General features: G+C 44.0%; 1 long non-coding RNA gene across 1 annotated transcript; it reads left to right on the forward strand.

The window, feature by feature from the left end:
* Positions 1-9,788: 9,788 nt before the first annotated feature.
* Positions 9,789-10,282, forward strand: LOC138854686 (uncharacterized). The gene is made up of 3 exons (XR_011393879.1): positions 9,789-9,844; positions 9,911-10,144; positions 10,178-10,282. It is a non-coding gene; the product is annotated as an uncharacterized lncRNA (long non-coding RNA).
* The last annotated feature ends 4,471 nt before the right edge of the window (positions 10,283-14,753 follow it).

The raw sequence follows: 14,753 nt of genomic DNA on the forward strand, positions 1-14,753 counted from the left end.
ACCTTCAAATTACACATTCACTGCTTCCATTATCTCGACTGAAGAAGTCTGCTCCTCTGGGGAATCACTTCAGCAGAAAGACCAGTGTTGTATGTGTGTCTAATTCATCACTAATCATATATCACAATCAGTCCCCTGTGGAGAATATTGCAAGGTAGGCTGGCAGCTGGCAAGCAGGTAGGCAGGCTGGCAGGCAGGTAGACAGGCTGGCAGGCAGGTAGACAGGCTAGCAGGCAGGTAGACAGGCTGGCAGGCAGCTAGGCAGGCTGGCAGGCAGGCAGGCAGGCAGGCAGGCAGGTATTAAGGTAGGTAGGCACGCTGGCACGAAGGCTGGCAGGCAGGCTGGCAGGTTGGCAGGCAGGCAGGCAGGCAGACAAGCAAGTAGGAAGGTAGGTAGGCACGCTGGCACGAAGGCTGGCAGGCAGGCTGGCAGGCAGGCTGGCAGGCTGGCAAGCAGGCTGGCAGGCTGGCAAGCAAGTAGGCAGGCTGGCAGGCTGGCAGGCTGGCAGGCTGGCAGGCTGGCAGGCTGGCAGGTTGGCAAGCAAGTAGGCAGGCAGACAGGCTGGCAGGCAGGTAGGCAGGCTGGCAGGTAGGAAGGTAGGTAGGCACGCTGGCACGAAGACTGGCAGGCTGGTAGGCAGGTAGGCAGGCAGGTAGGCTGGCAGGTAGACTGGCAGGTAGGCTGGCAGGCAGGCTAGCAGACAGGAAGACAGGTAGGCAGGCTGGCAGGCAGGCTGGCAGACAGGCTGGCAGGCAGGCTGGCAGGCTGGCAAGCAGGCTGGCAGGCTGGCAAGCAAGTAGGCAGGCTGGCAGGCTGGCAAGCAAGTAGGCAGGCTGGCAGGCTGGCAGGTTGGCAAGCAGGTAGGTAGGTAGGCACGCTGGCACGAAGACTGGCAGGCTGGCAGGCAGGTAGGCTGGCAGGTAGGCTGGCAGGTAGGCTGGCAGGCAGGCTAGCAGACAGGAAGACAGGTAGGCAGGCTGGCAGGGAGGCTAGCAGGCAGACTGGCAGGCAGGCAGGCTATCAAGCAGACCAGCAAGACGGCAGGCAGGTTGGCAGGTAGACAAGCAAGCAGGCAGACAGGCTGGCAGGTAGGTAGGCTAGCAGGCAGGCTGGCAGATAGACAGGCTGGCAAGCAGGCAGGCTGGCTGGTAGGCTGGCAGGCAGGCTGGCAGGCGGGTAGGCAGGCAGGCAGGCAGGCTGGCAGGCAGGAAGGCAGGCTGGCTGGCTGGCAGGCTGGCAGAAAGGCTGGCAGGCGGGTAGGCAGGCTGGCAAGCAGGCTGGCAGGCAGGAAGGCAGGCAGGCAGGTAGGGAGACTGGCAGGCAGGCCTGCAGGCAGGTTGGCAGGAAGGCAGTTAGTCAGGCTGGTAGGCAGGCTAGCAGGCTGGCAGGCAGGCTGGCAGGCGGGTAGGCAGGCAGGCTGGCAGGCGGGTAGGCAGGCAGGCTAGCAGGCAGGCACGCTGGCTGGCAGGCAGGCAGGCAGGCTGGCAGGCAGGCTAGCAGGCAGGCAGGCTAGCAGGCAGGGAGGCTAGCAGGCAGGCAGGCTGGCTGGCTAGCAGGCTGGCAGGCAGGTAGGCAGGCTGGCAGGCAGGTAGGCAGGCTGGCAAAAAGGCTGGAAGGCAGGCAGGCAGGTAGGTAGGTAGGCAGGCAGGCAGGTAGACAGGCAGGCATGCAGGTAGAGAGACTGGAAGGTAGCCTTGTAGGCGGCAAGGCAGGCAGGCTGGCAGGCAGGCAGGCAGGCAGGTTGGCAGGCAGGCTAACAGGCAGGCTAACAGGCAGGCTAACAGGCAGGCAGGCAGACAGGTAGGCAAGCTGGCATGCAGGTTGGGAGGAAGGCTTGCAGGCAGGCTGGCAGGAAGGCAGTTAGGCAGACTGGCAGACAGGCTTGCAGGCATGTAGGTAGGCTAGCAGGCAAGCTGGCAGACAGGTAGGCAGGCTGGCAGGCAAGCAGGCAGGTATGCAGGCAGGCAGGAAGGCAGGCAGGTTGGCAGGCAGGCTATCAGGCATGCCAGAAGGCCGGCAGGTAGGCTGCCAGGCAGGCTGAAAGGCAGGCTGACAGGCAGGCTGGCAGGCAAGCAGGCAGGCAGGTAGGCTAGCAGGCAGGTTGGTAGACAGGCTGGTAGACAGGCTGGCAGACAGGCAGACAGGTAGGCAGGCTGGCAGACAGGCAGACAGATAGGCAGGTTGGCAGGCAGGCTATCAAACAGGCCAACAGGCCGGCAAGTAGGCTAGCAGGCATTCTGGCAGGCAGGCTGACAGGCAGGCTAGCAGGCTGGCAGGTAGGTAGGATGGCAGGCAGGCTCTCAGGCAGGCCAGCAGGCCGGCAGGTAGGCTAGCAGGCAGGCTGGAAGACAGGCTGGCATTCAGGCTACCTGACAAGCTAGCAGGCAGGCAGGCACGCACGCGGGCAGGCAGGCAAGCTGGCAGGCAGGCAAGCTGGCAAGCTGACAGGCAGGCTAGCAGGCAGGCAGGGAGGCAGGCTGGCATGCAGGCTGGCATGCAGGCTGGCAGGCAGGCAGGTAGGTTAACAGGCAGGCTGGCATACAGGCTAGCATACAGGCTGGCAGGCAGGTTGGCAGCTACACAGGCAGGAAAGCTGGCAGACAGGCTGGCAGGTAGGTTGGCAGACAGGCAGGCTGGCAGACAGGCAGGCTGGCAGACAGGCAGGCAGACAGGCAGGCTGGCAGACAGGCTGGCAGGTAGGCAGGCAGCCTGGCAGGTAGGCAGGTAGGCAGGCAGGCAGCCTGGCAGGTAGGCAGGTAGGCAGGCAGGCAGGCTGGCACGCTGAAAGCCACGCAATCTGGCAGGCAGGCTGGTAGGCAGGCAGGCAGGCAGGCAGGCAGGATAGCAGGCAGGCTGGCATGCAGGCTGGCAGGCAGGCAGGTTGGCAGCCATACAGGCAGACAAGCTGGCAGACAGGCTGGCAGACAGCCTGGCAGGCAGGCAGGCAGGCTGGCAGGAAGGTAGGCTGGCTGGCAGACAGGTTGGCAGTCACACAGGCAGGAAAGCTGGCAGACAGGCTGGCAGGCAGATAGGCTGGCTGGCAGACAGGTAGGCTGGCAGGTAGAGAGGTTGGCAGGCAGGCAGGCAGGCAGGCAGGAAGACAGACAGGCTGGCAGGCAGGCAGCCTCGCAGACAGGCAGGCAGGTATTCAGGCTGGCAGACAGGCAGGAAGGTAGGGAGGCTGGTAGACAGGCTGGCAGGCAGGCAGGTAGGCAGGCTGGGAGGCAGGCTGGCTGGCAGACAGGTTCGCAGGCAGGCAGATAGGCTGGCAAGTAGACAGGCTGGCAGGCAGGCTAGCAGGCAGGCAGGCAAACAGGCTGACAGACAGGCTGGCAGGTAGGCAGGCTGGGAAACAGTTAGACCAAAATATGCATGCATTTAACAAATCACTGCAGTTGCTCTCTGCAAAACTCCTGATAATTAACATATCGTGACACGGACTGCAGTGAGTGTGTGTGTGTGTGTGTGTGTGTGTGTGTGTGTGTGTGTGTGTGTGTGTGTGTGTGTGTGTGTGTGTGTGTGTGTGTGTGTGTGTGAGAGTGTGTGTGAGTGTACGTACTCACCTAGTTGCACTCAATAGTTGTGGTTGCAGGGGTCGACTCACAGCTCCTGGCCCCGCCTCTTCACTGGTCGCTGCTAGGCCACTCTTCCTGCTCCAAGAGCTTTATCATACCTCTTCTGATAGCTGCCTCCACTACATCACTTCCCAAATTATTCCACTTCCTGACAACTCTGTGACTGAAGAAATACTTCCTAACATCCTTGAGAGCCATTTGAGTCTTCAACTTCCGACTGTGACCCCTTCTGGCTGTCTCCCATCTCTGGAACATTCTGTCTCGGTCCACCTTGCCAATTCCTCTCATTATTTTTCATGTCGTTATCATATCCCCCCTATCTCCCCTGTCCTCCAGTGTCGTCAGGTCGATTTCCCTTAACCTCTCCTCGTAGAACATACCCCTTAGCTCCGGCACTAGTCTTGTTGCAAAACTTTGCACTTTCTCTAATATCCTTACGTGCTTGGCTAGGTGTGGATTCCAAACTGGTGTTGCATACTCAATTGTAGGCCTAACGTACACGGTGTACAGGATCCTGAACGATTCCTTATTAAGAAGTCGGAATGCTATTCTTAAGTTTGCTAGGCGCCCATAAGCTGCAGCAGTTATTTGGTTGATGTGCGCCTCAGGAGATGTGCCTGGTGTTATACTCACCCCAAGAACCTTCTCCTTGAGTGAGGTTGGTAGTCTCTGCCCCCCATAGACTGTAAACCGTCTGAAGTCTTCTTTGCCCTTCCCCAATCTTCTTGACTTTGCACTTGATGGGGATGAACTCCAGGAGCTAGTTTCTGGACCAGGCCTGCAGCCTTTCCAGATCCCTTTGTAGTTCTGCCTGGTCTTCGTCTGACTGAATTGTGTGTGTGTGTGTGTGTGTGTGTGTGTGTGTGTGTGTGTGTGTGTGTGTGTTTTATAACTTACCTTAATGTGTTTAAATAGTTTTATTATCCTCAGCGCAGGTGTTGTAAAAACATGTGTTATATCTGGCTTACATACTTCGTTATACCAGGTATTTTACCTGGCTCACCTGTTTGGTATTACAGGTGTTGTATTTCCCAGCCGCAGATGTTTATAACACATGTGTTGTGGATCTGTGTAACTTTAATTCGTGGGAGAGAAAGAGTGAGGTAGGCAGAAGAGAGTGCCAGGCTAGGATATGTGGTGCCTCTGGTTGGTGTCACTCATTCTGCCAGCCGTGAAGGCTCGGACAATGGGTCTTAACGTGGTGGTGGTGGTGGTGGTGGTGGTGGTGGTGGTGGTGGTGCTGCTGCTGCTGCTGCTGGTGGTGGTGGTACTGGTGGTGGTGGTACTGGTGGTGGTGGTGGTACTGGTGGTGGTGGTGGTACTGGTGGTGGTGGTGGTACTGGTGGTGGTACTGGTGGTGGTGGTACTGGTGGTGGTGGTACTGGTGGTGGTGATACTGGTGATGGTGATACTGGTGATGGTGATACTGGTGGTGGTGATACTGGTGGTGGTGGTGATACTGGTGGTGGTGGTGATACTGGTGGTGGTGGTGATACTGGTGGTGGTGATACTGGTGGTGGTGGTGATACTGGTGGTGGTGGTGATACTGGTGGTGGTGGTGCTGGTGGTGGTGGTGGTGGTGATACTGGTGGTGGTGGTGGTGGTGCTGGTGATACTGGTGGTGGTGATACTGGTGATGGTGATACTGGTGGTGGTGATACTGGTGGTGGTGATACTGGTGGTGGTGATACTGGTGGTGGTGATACTGGTGGTGGTGATACTGGTGGTGGTGATACTGGTGGTGATACTGGTGGTGGTGATACTGGTGGTGGTGGTATTGATGACGACGTTGTTCTTGTTTTTGGTGGTGGCGATTGTGGTGGTGGCGATTGTGGTGGCGGCGATTGTGGTGGCGGCGATTGTGGTGGCGGTGATTGTGGTAGTGGTGATTGTGATAGTGGTGATTGTGGTGGTGGTGATTGTGGTGGTGGTGGTGATTGTGGTGGTGGTGGTAATTGTGGTGGTAGTGGTGGTGGTAATTGTGGTGGTAGTGGTGGTGGTAATTGTGGTGGTGGTGGTGGTGGTGGTGGTAATTGTGGTGGTGCTGGTGGTATTTAATTTTATTTAGGTACAGGTACACATAAGTACAACTATCCTACACAGCAACATACATGTAAATTACCCTCTAGAATATCCCAAGTAAGTCAGTGAGACTTATTACCACTACATTATTCTTGGGACCCATGATGTGGTGGCCACTCCAGTTTTCTAGTAGCTGCCTACCGTGTACAAACTTGAGCTGTCATCATAGGCCTATCTATTACCATGTAAACTAGGCCTACATGTCTCCAAGTTCTTTTCAGTTGAAATTATTTGCTATTAATTTTATTATAGCTATTAATATTATCATTTATATTATTATTATTATTATTATTATTATTATTATTATTATTATTATTGTGGAAGGAAGCGCTAAGCCCTTAAGGGTCATTACAGCACCTAAATGGGGATGAGAAGTAACCAGGGAGGGGAAGCTCCAGTGCCTTGCGTCACGAGCCCTAAATCGGTATGAAGATCAGTTCCCCCTCGCCCTATTGGTTTATGTTAGTTGCTGGCAGCAAGAGTCTGGTTGATCAGGCCGTCATTAAGATAGTCTAGGCTTTTTCTCATAGGCTCGTTATTGGAGCTAAAATTTAGGCATAAAATTACTTATCTTTAAAATTTAATTCTTAACCTTTGAAATTAAATTCTTTAATATTAGGATGAAATTCTTTAATAAAACAAATTTCTTTATCTTTAAGATTAAATTCTTTAAATTTAAGATAAATTTTTTGAAGATAAAATTCTTCAATGTAAAATTATACAGAATTCTTTAAATTCTCTAAAATTAAATTCTTTATAATCTAATTCTTTAAATTCAAAATAAAAAATTCTTTAAGAAGAAAATCTTTATCCTAAAGTTAAGGAATTTATCCCCCCAAAATTTTTGGTTTCTGAAATTGTGCTTTGATGTCCAACTTTCACAGATCTTATGAATTTTATCTTAATGTTAAAGAATTTTTATTTGTAGATAAATAATTTTATCTTAAAATTGAAATTTATTTTGATCTTATTTGAAAAATTTTATTTTAAAATTGAAAATTTGTATCTTTTAATTGAAAATTTTTATCTTAAAATTGAAAAAATCTTAAAATTTAAATTTTTTCTTAAAATTGAAAATTTTTATCAGTTAAAATTGAAAATTTTTATCAGTTAAAATTTCCTATCTAAAAAACGGAAGGATTTTATCTTAAAATGGAAGAATTGTCATAAAATTCAAGAATTTTATCTTAAAATGGAAGAATTTTATCTTAAAATTCAAGAACTTTATCTTAAAATTCAAGAATTTTATCTTAAAATTCAAGAATTTTATCTTAAAATTCAAGAATTTTATCTTAAAATTCAAGAATTTTATCTTAAAATTCAAGAATTTTATCTTAAAATTCAAGAATTTTATAAAAAATCAAAAGTTTTATCATAATCAAATCAAGTATATTCTCTATAAGGGTTACAATGTGGGGTTTACAGGTTTTGGGTATTGTGTGGTTTACATGTTATAAAATACTAATTACAGAGGGGGCCACTAGGACACCTAGCCTGGCTAGGCATTTCGGGCAGACTTAGATTAATTCTTAACATTAAATCCTTACAGATTATGGTATTAAGGCTAGGTGACTACATTATAATTTGTGAGTTTAGCAATGTGAATGCTTTTGTTTTAGCACAATACAAAGTGTCTATATTGGAGTATCATAGGCAAACTTATGACTAGTTAGGATTTATTATTTTAAGATTAAGATTAGTATTTCTGTGTTTATAGTCAGTGGGTGAATGTAATTGTGAACCACCAGGTGGTTATCATGTAGTTAGTTGTCGGGGTGTATCAGGGAGATATGATGTTTTCTAACTGTAGTTTTGAAAGTGATGAATGTGTCTGCAGTTCTAGAGTTTTCAGGTAGGGTGTTCCAGATTTTAGGTCCTTTGAAATACATTGAATTTTTGTAAAGTAAAGGTTTAGTCGGACACGGGGAATGTCATAGAGATGTTTGTGTCTGGTGTTATGGCTGTGGATCCTGTCACAACTATCAAGAAAGCGTTTTAGGTCAAGGTTAATATTGGAATTTAAGGTCCTGTAGATATAGATTGCACAGTAGTAAGTGTGGATGTTCTGAACAGGGAGTAAGTTTAGATCTATGAAGAGTGGGGGCGGGGGTGTTGCCAGGGATGGGATTTAGGATTATTCTTACTGCAGCTTTTTGTTGGGTTATTATTGGCTTTAGGTGTGTTGCTGCAGTTGAACCCCAAGCACAGATAGCATAGGTGAGGTATGGATATATAAGTGAATGGTATAGTGTGAGAAGGGCAGTTTGCGGCACGTAGTATCATATCTTGGAGAGAATCCCAACCGTTTTGGATACTTTTTTGGTTATGTGTTGGATATGGGTGCTGAAATTTAGGTTGTTGTCGAGGTATAGGCCAAGGAATTTGCCCTCATTATGTATGGCAACGAAAGTGTTGTCATAATATAGTAGCGCAACACCTTCTGTCAGTAGGTTTTGTCAGTGTAAGTTTATTGGCTGTCATACAAGTCGATATTTTGAGCAGCTCCTCGTTAACAAGGTGTTGAGGGTGGTAAGATTAGTGTGGGAGATGACATAAGTCGTGTCGTCAGCAAAGAGAATGGGTTTCAGGTGTTGGGATATGTTTGGAAGATCATTGATGTATATGAGGAAGAGCAGGGGACCAAGGACACTTCCCTGCGGAACTCCGGTATCAATGCAAAAAATAATGCACAAAATATTAATGCAAAAAATATTAATGCCAAAAATATTTAATTGAGAGTTAAAATTCAGAAGATTTGTGGAAACCGGAAATAGAGACAATTCCAGAAATCAAGAAAATCGTTGATAATTTCCTTGTTGGCAACGATGAAATAATTTTTTGCAACCTTCTAGATTCTGTAGGCCTATGCCTATAAAAAGAGAGAAACTGCAAAAACAAGCTCTCATTTCTACGTTTCGGTCTGTCATTTTAAAGCTCTAAACAGAGCAAAACGTTGTCCCACTTAAAGCTTGGAGAGGAAACTACAGACGACGTTTCGGTCCACTCTGGACCATTGTCAAGCCACAACTGAGCTGTTGATGGTCCATAACAGACCGAAACGTCGTCTAAAGCTCCTCTAGGTTTGATTTTGTGCGTATGTGACTTGTGCATTTAAGCAACTGAAATATTCAAAGTTTTCTAAATTTTCAAAAATTTTCAAAATATTCCAATTTTTCAAATATTTCATAATATTCCAATTTTTGAAAAATTTAATCATATTCCAATTTTTCAAAAATTTCAACATGTTTCAATTTTTCACAAATTTCAAAATATTCCAAACTTTCAAAAATTTCAAAATATTCCAAATTTTCAAAAATTTCAAAATATTCCAAACTTTCAAAAATTTCAACATATTCCAAATTTTCAAAAATTTCAAAATATTCCATTTTTTTTAAAAAATTCAAAATTATTTAAAATTTTCAAAAAAAAAAAATATTAAAATTCTGAAACATCAAAAAATGCAGATATTTTTTATATTTATCATTTAAACTACATTTTAAACTGTGCTAGTGGTCAAAAATATATAAGAAAAGCGCTAAACACATAGGAGGTTATCAGCCTTAGGTTATTATGGACGCTATAATGACACGGAAGCGCTAAACTCGTAAGAGTCATCCAGATCCTGGGAGGTAATCAGGTCTGATCATTATATACGTCTGACAATTCAGACAAAAATGCAATGAAAACCAGTCACTTTTTTTTAATGTTTATTGAAGATTTTGTTTTTTCAAAATAAAAAATTTTGCATTAATAATTCCTCTAAAATAAATGAAATGTATATTATTAAAATTCTTTGATTTATATAAAAAATGTAATGTTAGATGTAATTAATAACTGATAAATCTTAACAGGGTATATACACCGAGATGTGTATGTCTCAGTGTATATACATATACACAGAGGGGAGTATATCTTTGAGTATATTCACTGAGAATTTTTTATATTGATTTCAATTATTTAAGTATTTTTGACTGTTGTTGTACAGGTGAGATGCAGTCTTAGTGACCCTCGTGTAGTCGACAGGTTACCTCCACTGATCAACCTGGTTGTTGGTGTAAACTAGCAAACTAGCGGTCATGCAATAGGTCTAGATGGTATTGGAATGTAAGTCCAGGACAGATACATCTGAAGGAATTGTTATGGCCAAGGATTTGGAGGTATTGCTTCTGTCTTGAAGGTTGTGGAGGTTGAGAAGGCAAGTTGTCTTCCTGTCTTGAAGGTTGAGAAGGCAAGTTGTCTTCCTGTCTTGAAGGTTGAGAAGGCAAGTTGTCTTCCTGTCTTGAAGGTTGAGAAGGCAAGTTGTCTTCCTGTCTTGAAGACTGTGATGGCTGTGGAGACAAGTTGTCTTCCTGTCTTGAAGGTTGTGGTGGTTGAGAAGGCAAGTTGTCTTTCTGTCTTGAAGACTGTGATGGCTGTGGAGACAAGTTGTCTTCCTGTCTTGAAGGTTGAGAAGGCAAGTTGTCTTTCTGTCTTGAAGGTTGTGGTGGTTGAGAAGGCAAGTTGCCTTCCTGTCTTGAAGGTTGAGAAGGCAAGTTGTCTTTCTGTCTTGACGGTTGTGGTGGTTGAGAAGGCAAGTTGTCTTCCTGTCTTGAAGACTGTGATGGCTGTGGAGACAAGTTGTCTTGAAGACTAAGAATGGCTGTCAATGAAGCTGTCTTTCTTCACGTCTTGAAGACTAAAACAGCTTGGTGAGCAATAGCAGTGTTTTTGCTGTCTTGAAAACCGACGTAGTTGCGAAGACAAGCTTCTTTTTTCTTGTCTTAAAGGCTAAGTAGCTTGTCTTTCTCCATGTCTTAATAATTGCGATAACTCGGCTTCACACAGGTACTGCGACAGCGTCAAGCCTGGAAAGGTAAGAAAAAATACGATAGAAATTGCATGTGCAAACGATAGCCTAAGAAAAGTGTAAATAATTGTTAATTAAACACACACACACACACACACACACACACACACACACACACACACACACACACACACACACACACACACACACGCACCTAACACACACACACACACCAGCAATAATTATTTTATGGTGAAAATGCTCTTCAATTACTACTGGAATTATACTTTAAAACTACCAGAATTATACTTAAAAAACTACCAGAATTATACTTTAAAACTAGCAGAATTATTTAAAAACTACCGGAATTATATGTGATAACTACTGGAATTATATGTGATAACTACTGGGATTATATGTGATTACTGAAATTATATGTGATAACTACTGGAATTATATGTGATAACTACTGGAACTATATGTGATAACTACTGGAATTATATGTGATAACTACTGGAATTATATGTGATAACTACTGGAATTACATGTGATAACTACTGGAATTATATGTGATAACTACTGGAATTATGTGATAACTGGAATTATATGTGACAACTGGAATTATATGTGACAACTGGAATTATATGTGACAACTGGAATTATATGTTTTTTTTTTTTTTTTTTTTTTTTATCACACCGGCCGATTCCCACCAAGGCAGGGTGGCCCGAAAAAGAAAAACTTTCACCATCATTCACTCCATCACTGTCTTGCCAGAAGGGTGCTTTACACTACAGTTTTTAAACTGCAACATTAACACCCCTCCTTCAGAGTGCAGGCACTGTACTTCCCATCTCCAGGACTCAAGTCCGGCCTGCCGGTTTCCCTGAATCCCTTCATAAATGTTACTTTGCTCACACTCCAACAGCACGTCAAGTATTAAAAACCATTTGTCTCCATTCACTCCTATCAAACACGCTCACGCATGCCTGCTGGAAGTCCAAGCCCCTCGCACACAAAACCTCCTTTACCCCCTCCCTCCAACCCTTCCTAGGCCGACCCCTACCCCGCCTTCCTTCCACTACAGACTGATACACTCTTGAAGTCATTCTGTTTCGCTCCATTCTCTCTACATGTCCGAACCACCTCAACAACCCTTCCTCAGCCCTCTGGACAACAGTTTTGGTAATCCCGCACCTCCTCCTAACTTCCAAACTACGAATTCTCTGCATTATATTCACACCACACATTGCCCTCAGACATGACATCTCCACTGCCTCCAGCCTTCTCCTCGCTGCAACATTCATCACCCACGCTTCACACCCATATAAGAGCGTTGGTAAAACTATACTCTCATACATTCCCCTCTTTGCCTCCAAGGACAAAGTTCTTTGTTTCCACAGACTCCTAAGTGCACCACTCACTCTTTTTCCCTCATCAATTCTATGATTCACCTCATCTTTCATAGACCCATCCGCTGACACGTCCACTCCCAAATATCTGAATACGTTCACCTCCTCCATACTCTCTCCCTCCAATCTGATATTCAATCTTTCATCACCTAATCTTTTTGTTATCCTCATAACCTTACTCTTTCCTGTATTCACCTTTAATTTTCTTCTTTTGCACACCCTACCAAATTCATCCACCAATCTCTGCAACTTCTCTTCAGAATCTCCCAAGAGCACAGTGTCATCAGCAAAGAGCAGCTGTGACAACTCCCACTTTGTGTGTGATTCTTTATCTTTTAACTCCACGCCTCTTGCCAAAACCCTCGCATTTACTTCTCTTACAACCCCATCTATAAATATATTAAACAACCACGGTGACATCACACATCCTTGTCTAAGGCCTACTTTTACTGGGAAAAAATTTCCCTCTTTCCTACATACTCTAACTTGAGCCTCACTATCCTCGTAAAAACTCTTCACTGCTTTCAGTAACCTACCTCCTACACCATACACTTGCAACATCTGCCACATTGCCCCCCTATCCACCCTGTCATACGCCTTTTCCAAATCCATAAATGCCACAAAGACCTCTTTAGCCTTATCTAAATACTGTTCACTTATATGTTTCACTGTAAACACCTGGTCCACACACCCCCTACCTTTCCTAAAGCCTCCTTGTTCATCTGCTATCCTATTCTCCGTCTTACTCTTAATTCTTTCAATTATAACTCTACCATACACTTTACCAGGTACACTCAACAGACTTATCCCCCTATAATTTTTGCACTCTCTTTTATCCCCTTTGCCTTTATACAAAGGAACTATGCATGCTCTCTGCCAATCCCTAGGTACCTTACCCTCTTCCATACATTTATTAAATAATTGCACCAACCACTCCAAAACTATATCCCCACCTGCTTTTAACATTTCTATCTTTATCCCATCAATCCCGGCTGCCTTACCCCCTTTCATTTTACCTACTGCCTCACGAACTTCCCCCACACTCACAACTGGCTCTTCCTCACTCCTACAAGATGTTATTCCTCCTTGCCCTATACACGAAATCACAGCTTCCCTATCTTCATCAACATTTAACAATTCCTCAAAATATTCCTTCCATCTTCCCAATACCTCTAACTCTCCATTTAATAACTCTCCTCTCCTATTTTTAACTGACAAATCCATTTGTTCTCTAGGCTTTCTTAACTTGTTAATCTCATTATATGTGACAACTGGAATTATATGTGACAACTGGAATTATATGTGATAACTACTGGAATTATGTGATAACTGGAATTATGTGATAACTGGAATTATGTGATAACTGGAATTATTTGTGACAACTGGAATTATATGTGACAACTGGAATTATATATGATTACTGGAATTATATGTGATAACTGGAATTATATATGATAACTACTGGAATTATATGTGATAACTGGAATTATATATAACTACTGGAATTATATGTGATATCTACTGGAATTATATGTGATAACTACTGGAATTATATGTGATAACTACTGGAATTATATGTGATTACTGGAATTATATGTGATAACTGGAATTATATGTGATAACTGGAATTATATGTGATAACTACTGGAATTATATGTGATAACTGGAATTATATATAACTACTGGAATTATATATGATAACTACTGGAATTATATGTGATTACTGGAATTATATGTGATAACTACTGGAATTATATGTGATTACTGGAATTGTGTGATAATTGGAATTATATGTGTTAACTGGAATTATATGTAACTGGAATTATATGTAACTGGAATTATATGTGATTACTGGAATTATATGTGTTAACTGGAATTATATGTGATTACTGGAATTATATGTGATAACTGGAATTATATGTGTTACCTGGAATTATATGTGATAACTGGAATTATATATGTTACCTGGAATTATATGTGTTAACTGGAATTAATACTAACCCTACGAAGGTTAATATATAATTATAGTTGGTATAATTTGATAACAAAACATTGATAATTTTTTGCTGTCAGATTCTGGCCAAAAAATGTTTTTGTAATACTCGAGGGGGAAGCGCTAAACCCGTAAGAGATCACACACAGGGTCTCGCGGACTAGAAAGCCATCGGGTTGAATCCAAGGAAAATCGAGGGAGGCTTCACTTCCCTTTGATCAAGAGCCCTGAACTATTAACTCTTCTTGAAGGATTAATATGCTAATTGATCTTTTTCTGAATTTATTTAAAATTTCGGTGGTGTATAATTCACGAAATTCACTCGCGAGTTTTTTTCAAGTCTGTTTGTGTATTATTACTGATTAATTGTATTTATTAGTATTAGTATTAGTAGTAGTATAGTAGTGGTAGTAGTAGTAGTAGTAGTAATAATAGCAGTAGTAGCAGTAGTAATAATAGCAGTAGTAGCAGTAGTAATAATAGCAGTAGTAGCAGTAGTAATAATAGCAGTAGTAGCAGTAGTAATAATAGCAGTAGTAGCAGTAGTAATATTTTAACTATTATCAGAGGAATTCCTTAAGGTATTCCTTACTCTTGGATATCCTTACGCTTGGATAACGTTTCGCCCACACAGAGAGCCTGATAAAACACACTGTGTTACACGTGATTAATCGTGGTATCCACATCTTCGAATCGGATTACTGCCTATCTTTTATACAGTCCTTATCTACTGAAGAGGGGCACAGCCTGACATAGAAATATACAGATCTGTCTGTCATGTATACCCTTATACAATACAGTGATACCTCGGTATACGACAAGCTCCCAACTCGAATAGTAGCAGTATTAGTAGTAGTAGTAGTAGTGGTAACAGTAGTAGTAGTAGTAACAGTAGTAGTAGTAGTA

The sequence above is a fragment of the Cherax quadricarinatus genome, chromosome 67, assembly GCF_038502225.1.
Source record: "Cherax quadricarinatus isolate ZL_2023a chromosome 67, ASM3850222v1, whole genome shotgun sequence".
In the NCBI taxonomy this organism is placed as follows: Eukaryota; Metazoa; Arthropoda; class Malacostraca; order Decapoda; family Parastacidae; genus Cherax; species Cherax quadricarinatus.